Source organism: Pyxicephalus adspersus, chromosome 4 (assembly GCF_032062135.1).
Source record: "Pyxicephalus adspersus chromosome 4, UCB_Pads_2.0, whole genome shotgun sequence".
NCBI lineage: Eukaryota > Metazoa > Chordata > Amphibia > Anura > Pyxicephalidae > Pyxicephalus > Pyxicephalus adspersus.
In genome coordinates, this window is record NC_092861.1 from 4,324,835 (window position 1) to 4,332,580 (window position 7,746).

Here is a 7,746-nt window from a genome sequence, read left to right on the forward strand (position 1 = left end):
AAAAAAAAAGGTATTGCAAGGATTTTATGTTTTACTGAGAGCTAAATGTTTTTTAGCAGAAAAAAAGGAAAGGAGGTATTTTATTTAAAAGAAACAGTTGTGCCTTTGAGGCCATGACCCCCTATTATGGGTTCTGTATATTCTGTCTAGATATTAGTGCTTGCTTGTTATGTTACACTTTTATCTGATTTTCAAAGACTTTAAAAAACACCTAATAAATTTCAGATTTAATTTTTTTTCATTTCGATACTAGAGCAACGTTTGTTTAAATTAAAAGTGTTTTTCAGATTTATGTGTGACTAAGTATCTAGTAAAGAGTCTGATTCATCAAGGCAAATCAGAAGCTCGCTCGCACGCACGTAAAGACGGTCCGGAATCAGACACTAAAAACCTATTTATCAACCAAATTTCAGCCGTCGACAATATCCTGGCGTATTCTCTAGGCATATATCAACTGAAATGATTACGCACTTCGAAGAGTGCATCTCGTACAGCTTGACACTGGCAAGCTTGGATTAAAAGTCAATTTTTCCCTAAAAAATGTATTCTTTCAAATGGCACACATCTTACAGTTAGCCCTAAATAAATATGTTTGTGGTGTTCAAATGTTTCAAACATAGAAAGGTCTACATTTGAATAGAAGTATTTCTATATTTTCTATACTGTGATAGGACCATGAATATAAACTAGGAGATAGTTTGTTAGGTCTAACTCCAAAAAGTATCATTATGAGTTTATCACTAGCTTCAGGTCTATGAGGCTTTTAACACAAGCCAAATGTTAAATGTCACTTAGCCAAGTTTGTCCCTTGTGAAAAGCCACATCCTTCATTGACACCAAAGTGCATCACTTTAGTTCCATTGCCAGAAACAGCTTGGCCTCAGGAATCAGCTTTCTTTCTTGTTTTGCTCGGTGTAAACAGCAAAACAGTCATAACTTCATGACTGTGCAATTTAAGAACTAGCTGCTTATGGTACTATTACATTTGCTCAGTACTTACCTCTCTAACTTTTTTGTCTCCTTTCACCTAAACAGCAAGTTCCAGCTCAATGGAGGCAGCCAGCGCTGTGGAGCACCCATCCCTATTTTAAATATTTAACTCAATATCCAGGCAGACATTCCCAAAGGGAAGGCAGCCCAATAATTATCTTCAAATTAAATGCAAAAAAAAAAAAACAAAATTACAGAGAGATAGATAGAAAGTTCTTCTTTAGCTTTTTGAAGGCTGAAAACACACACAAACCAAATTACCTCCTCCATTAGCATAAATGTCTGCAACGTGTCGCAGCCATTGCCAAGTCGGTGAGATATCCTTTTTTTCCATCCGGCTGGTATACATGCCTTTGTAGCATTCAATAAGTGGCATACCAGGAATTGTATCGTTTTTGGGTAAAATGTGTTACATATAGAATACATTCTTCCAAAATGTGATTAGTACTGGGCATTCCCAGAAAATGTGGAGCAGTGTGCCTGGTACAGTATAGTACCTCCAATTAAAAACACCAATTATTCAAAGGATTCACACAGGAATGAAGCCACTTAAATTGTCCGAATGTGACAAGTACTTCTTCCTAAAGCTTAGTCTTTCTAAACACCTGAAGTCTCAATTTATATGTTCAGTATGTGATGTCATTCTCATTGAAATTTAGTCTTACTCTACACCAAAATTGTCACAAAGGAGAGAAACCATTTAAATGTTAAGAATCTGACAAGTCTGTCTCATGAAAATCTGCTCTTACTTTACACCAAAAGATTCACACAAGAGAGAAGCCATTTACTTGTTAAAAATGTAATAAATGCTTTATACAAAAGCAACATCTTCTTAGTGATCAAAAGATTCTTCCAGGAGAAAAACAATTTAAATGTTTATCTTGAAATTTTAACCCCCTGCTTTTCAAAAAAAGTCTAATCTTACTCAACACCAGGGGGTCCACATAGGAGAGAAGCCATATACATGTTCAGACTGTGGCAAATGTTTCTCAAACAAGGCAAATCTAATGGAGCACCAGAGGGCAGAGGACACCAGTAAATGGAAATCTTGGGGGCACTGCCTAAGCCACATCAGGGTCAAGTTTGCAGATCACTGACCTCAAGCTCAGACTCGTCACTATGTTCACTTTCACTGTCTTGACAAGTTTCCAGGTGAATCACTCTCTCTTAATTCCACTAGTGATTCTAAATCACTATCACTCCTTTCTAGCTGTTCGGATACAGCTTTAACGCTGGCGAGACGCCTTTTGGAATCCATGGAAGTGGTCACGTTTCAAGTAAGAACTCAGGGAAGTTGAAGGTCAGAGACAAGTGTTCAAATGAGGAAATGAGTTAAAGGTCAGGAAAAGTTTAAGCAAAGATCAGAACCAAGGTCAGGGCTAATAGTGCACATTAGCCCTGACCTTGGTTATCACAGTGATCAATACACTGGATTAGATTGTTGGGGGATTTTGTTCTATGCTACTCCGAATGTGGCTCGAGGTTTTCACTTTTGGTAAATAAAATTCACCCCAAGTCACGCTTGGGAATACCACCAGGGAGATAAGGACACCATTACCAGGACAAAAAACTTTTTCCAGTATACTAAATAAACCTAAAATATACCTCAGTAAAGAAAGGAAGGGGGGAATTTTCTTGGGGTGGGTTTTCTGTTTGGGAAGAAAGCAAAACAGTTTTGCACTGGAAAAGGACATTTTTTTGCTGGTAGTTATTTTTACTTTGACCACATTTAAAAACACAGCATTATTTATAAAGACTTGTAGTAACATCACTTTTCATTGACTATCACAATTTGTGGGTCACAAATTTACATTCACTTTGTTAACTTTGCTTTTAAAGAGTGCTATATTCTGAAAAGCTACTAAACAAGAAGCCACTACTAAAGACAGCATAAAAAGCCAGACTGCAGTTAGCACTAGAGAATTCACACAGGATTGAGACAATTTGAAAAATATGACACAGTTTTCTCATACAAAGCAAGATGATAATCAAACACTTAAGAAGTCATGAAATGTAAAGATTTTCTTTTAAATAAACTGTTGACACACAGCTACACTTGCAACAGAGGATTTATAGGAGACAGAGCCATTGTGCAAGGAAGACTAGCAGCGATATCAGAGAGATCATAAAAGACTCATTCTAAAATAACTTTATTTGCAAGCATTAACCAAATGTTCCATGTAATTTTATTTTAACATAGAATAATGAAACATGCAAGATTGTAAATATTTAAAATCACTTAATAAAGGATCATTAATAAAGCTGTAATATCTGATTTCACTGCAGAATTTTTATTAGAGAGAGGGAGAGAAGAGTTTAAGGCTATACATGTATACATGTACAAAAATTGTCATTGGAAAAGACTGACTAACGACAGTGTTTGATAACTTGTTTAAAATAAATATGATTAATACTTTAGTCTGCAAAAGTAGAGATATTGTGGTGACATACTGTTACCCAACGTAGCAAGTTGTCTTTTTGGTATTGCATGTCTATGTTAATGAAAGAAAACTGTAGATATCCATACGCTTCTATAATTTATTTAAATATAGGTTAGGAAAATATGATTGCTTAGGAGTCTAGGAGGTAAGTTGTTANTGAAGAATAGAAATGTCACTTACCGAATTATAATGAAAATGAAGCAGTAAAGTCAATCTGCAGCGCTAGCTCCCGTAAAATCGCAGCAAAGGGCTGTGTGAGACAAATTTCCCGCCTAATATGAGAGGGTTGGATAGTATGCTTGCTCGGGCGGAACAGGAAACACTTCCGCCTTTACCTAAATCCGCCCTTACCTGTTCCGTTTCCGCCCTTACCTGGATAGAGTTAACGTCAATGGAGCGTATTTCCGCCCTTACCTTAGACGTAGCGTATCCTGCTGCGCACGCGCTTTGTATATTCAGTGTTCTCTTCCGCCCAAATGCCCTTGCTGTGTATTGATTCGCCCCCATGACTGAAGGGGGCGGATCAATGCGCCATGGAAAAGACGCCGTTGGCAGTGCTGAGGGAAAGCCCCGTCTGTTTGTGTGTGTGTTGCTATAGAGACGCTGGGTCCCTCGCTGGACAGCGAATGGGCACCGTGAGGGGATTGGGGAAAAAGTTAGAAAAATGAGTGTGGGAGCATATGACAGCCTAGTATCCTAGTATGTAACTGTGCAAATATCAGGCACAAGCAAGTTTCACGTCATTGGAGTTACGGGCCGTCATAAAGTTTTTGTTTCTCCAGGGAAAGTCAGCAAGGAACATTCACACTGAGATGTCACAAACACTGGGGGAGAAGTGTCCTTCCTACAGCACTGTGAAAACCTGGATATCTCGTTTCAAGACCGGGCATTTCACCATTGAAGATGAGCCTCGCAGTGGGCGCCTCCCAACCTAAACTAACCCACAACGCTGTCCATAAGCTGATTATTGAGGAGCTGTGAATATCCACAAAAAAAAATAGCCCAGATATTTGACATCTCACGGGAGCGTGTTGGGTTTGTTATCACCACTATCCTAGACATGTGCAAGCTTTCAGCGAAGCGGGTGCCGAAATGTTTGAACAGAGATCAGAAGAAGGAACGAGTTGAAGCATCCAAAGCCGTTTTGGCCTATTTCGAAACTGCACAGAACTTATTGGCTAGGTTAGTGACTGACGATGAAACCTGGCTCCACATCTATGATCCTGAAACCAAGGAACAGTCAAAGGAATGACGCCACAGCGGGTACCCAAAGCCGAAGAAGTTCTGAACCCAGAAAGTGTCCAAAAAAATCATGGCATCCATTTTCCGGGACAAAGACGGTATTCTGTTGGTGGACTACCTCAGGGCTCTAGTATCACCGAACAGTATTATGCTAACCTTCTGGACCAGCTGAAGGAGGCAATTAAGACGAAACGCTGTGGAAAGTTGACCAAAGGGATGCTTTTTATGCAGGACAATGCATACATCCAACGGTGTGGTTGCCAAATTGAACAGCTTTGGGTTTCCTATTGGTCCACCATTACCCCTACTCACCTGACCTGGCCCCTTCCAACTATTACCTCTTCCCGAATTTGAAGAAACACCTGAAGGGGCAACGTTTTGAGGACGTTTCTGACGTCAAAGATGCTGCTGAGAGCTGGTTTGCAACTACGCTGTACCAAGTGCATCAGTCTCGGGGGAATTTGTTAAATGTGTTATTTTGTAACTCTGGCTCTCTTCTTTCTGGGCAAAGCGGATAAGGAAGGGATTCTTCACTGTAAGGTCTGTGAAAATGTGGAATCAGCTCCCTCAGGAAGTAGTTTCAACAACTACTATAGATTGCTTTAAGAAAAAGCTGGATGTTTTTCTAGAAGCACGGAAAATAACTAGGTATTAGGGCTTTAAAGTAAAAATAACATTGACTGTTGATCCAGGGAACATCCAATTGCCTTATGGAATCAGGAAGGAATGTTTTTCCCCTGTTGAAGCAAGTTGTACCAGAGGGTTTTTTGCCTTCCTCTGGACCAGCTATGTCTTATGGGGTTTTATATCTTGGATATGTTTATTTTCCTAGTGGTAGAACTTGATGGACTTTGGGATGCCAAATTAGATTTTTTCACGCTGAGGGTGGAGTTCCCAGGCTTGGTAGTGTTCTGGTAAGATATTGTGGCACGGACCAGTTTTGGAGGTATTTGAGAAGCCATGGTGTGCATCTCAATTCTATAAGAATGGACATGTGACATGTGGTTCCTGGGCTTACAGAATGAAATTCAAAGAGCACTGAGTGTGGAGGAGAGCACAGGTTTCTCTCGCCTGTGCACTGTGGCAGTTGGGGTCCTGTTCTGTATAACAGTGGGGAATATTGGCAGGAGGGATACTCGTTGGTGGGGTCCCCCTTTCAATAATTGAAGGTTATGGTTCCTGAGGTAGTGCTGAGGGTTCTAGTGTTTAGGTATTTATGTTATGTTAATGTATGCTTGATTTATAAGAAGTCATAGAAGTGTTATTTGTGTTATTTTTAAATTTGTGTTATTTATGTTATTTTTATATTTGTGTTATATTTTTGAATGATTATTTATTTTGTTGTAAAATAAATAGCTGCTTGCCAGCCAATTCAAGTTCAATATCATGTGTTTTGAGTGTTTTTGGAGCTCAGGTTGGCAAGCATGTGGGGAGGGGTAGGTTTGAAATTAAGGGAAAGGAAGGAAGGGGTAAAGATCAGAGGAGATAATAGAGAAGATAAAACGGATTATACCTGTGCATGTGATTGTTCCTGGGCTATTATACATAAGTCAGCTTGTGTGGTAGCCATCCATAGCGCGGTTATTTTTGTGTCCACTGCACTGTTTCTATTTCTCTCCTGTGTTTGAGTCCTTGCTCCTTGCTCGTCCGATCAGTCTTAGACTTGGCTTCTTGGACTTGGGCAAAAAAGATCTGCTTGTGGTGAGCAGGATTCAATCATTTCTGTCAGAGAATTAGCCAGGGCCAGCGTAGAGCTCCTGTAAGACGCTGCTCACGCCGCCATTGTGTAGCCACATTCCCAAATATGAAGTATATAGGTGTAAATATATCTCCCATCCTATTGTGTGTGAAATTCCCCCACCTACCAGATTGTAAGCTCTTCGGTGCAGGGTCCTCTCTTCCTGTATCACTGTCTGTATTAGTCTGTCATTTGCAATTCCTATTTAATGTACAGCGCTGCGTAATGTTGGCGCTATATAAATCCTGTTTTTTATTAATAATAGTAATAATATTTAAAATAAAAAAGATATATTAAAAATACTGCCTGCACAAAAATAGGATACGTTAAAAGTTTTACAATGAAAAGGATTCAGTTATTAAGACTTTGGGGTAGATCTACTGGGCTTAGTGAATATGGCAACAATACACGTTGGAAAAAATGCTCAATCATGAGCAAGGAAATATAAAAAACACGATTTTTGCTTCTGCATGATTGGATGGCTGTGGTCAGCAAAGTTTCACCTCATATATTGAGCAAAGTGAACAGTCTTAACCCCCGATACTGCCTCATATTTGATTATTAAAAGAAATATTTTACATGGCCTGCTAACTGTGTAAATTCTCTTGTTGTTGAGTAACAAAAAAAATCTTATTGAGAGGCATTTGACACTTCATACCATTTACGTTTATTTTATTTTTTTTTTTATTATTAGAAGATGCAAGAAATCAGTTGAAAAATCAAAGTACAATAAAAAAATCCAAGCAATAAACAAAGTATGATGATATCAGTCCATTCTGTGAAAGGAGCATTGTACTGTGTACATTATCAATTCTCATTTATTACACTTACATGAACTGGATAATTATTAGCAAGCAATATCAGAACCTAAAAAGAAGTCTGATGAAATATTTTATGATACTCTGCTAGATCTGTAGATGCAAAGTATCTATGAAAGACTCCCAAATCCCAAAGAACTTGTCTACTCTCTCTTCTTTTTCCTAGGAAGATTTAATCCAAGTCATCCTAAAACATGCATAGCTTTTTCTTTAAAAAGTCCCAATGTGGGTGGTTCTTTAATAGAGCCATGTATCCACTAACATTTACAATATTTATATGGCTTTCTTTTTATGTAAAACTCTCTTGTGTTGAGCTAGAATAGAAATTTGTGAGAAGCACACGTCATATTCTGAATGTTTAAATTGTTTCTCTCCTGTGGTAATTATCTGTTGTTTAATAAGTCGAGAACATTCTGAGAGGCACTTGTCACATTTTTTTACACATAAATTGTTTTTTCTTATGGCGAGTCTTCTGTTGGGCAGCAAGATAACATTTTCTTTATTTTACATTTTTTTT

At 38.5% G+C, this 7,746-nt stretch overlaps 5 protein-coding genes across 6 annotated transcripts in view; 1 reads left to right on the top strand and 4 right to left on the bottom strand.

Moving 5' to 3' along the window:
- The window catches only part of LOC140327981 (uncharacterized), a 91,752-nt gene extending 88,126 nt beyond the window's left edge, over positions 1–3,626 (bottom strand). The window contains exon 1 of the mRNA XM_072407242.1: positions 3,612–3,626. The gene's annotated coding sequence lies outside the window, so the exon portion shown is untranslated. The remainder of the gene's footprint in view (positions 1–3,611) is intronic.
- The window catches only part of LOC140327982 (uncharacterized), a 41,993-nt gene extending 38,357 nt beyond the window's left edge, over positions 1–3,636 (bottom strand). Inside the window, exon 1 of one of the 2 annotated variants that reach the window (XM_072407243.1) lies at positions 3,612–3,636. The gene's annotated coding sequence lies outside the window, so the exon portion shown is untranslated. The remainder of the gene's footprint in view (positions 1–3,611) is intronic. The other variant, XM_072407244.1, reaches the window with a different exon arrangement.
- The window catches only part of LOC140327986 (uncharacterized), a 22,569-nt gene extending 18,821 nt beyond the window's left edge, over positions 1–3,748 (bottom strand). Inside the window, exon 1 of the mRNA XM_072407251.1 lies at positions 3,612–3,748. The gene's annotated coding sequence lies outside the window, so the exon portion shown is untranslated. The remainder of the gene's footprint in view (positions 1–3,611) is intronic.
- Positions 1–7,746, top strand: part of LOC140327980 (uncharacterized) — a 648,380-nt gene that overhangs the window by 555,888 nt on the left and 84,746 nt on the right. The window lies entirely within an intron of this gene.
- The window catches only part of LOC140328568 (uncharacterized), a 63,901-nt gene that overhangs the window by 7,501 nt on the left and 48,654 nt on the right, over positions 1–7,746 (bottom strand). The window lies entirely within an intron of this gene.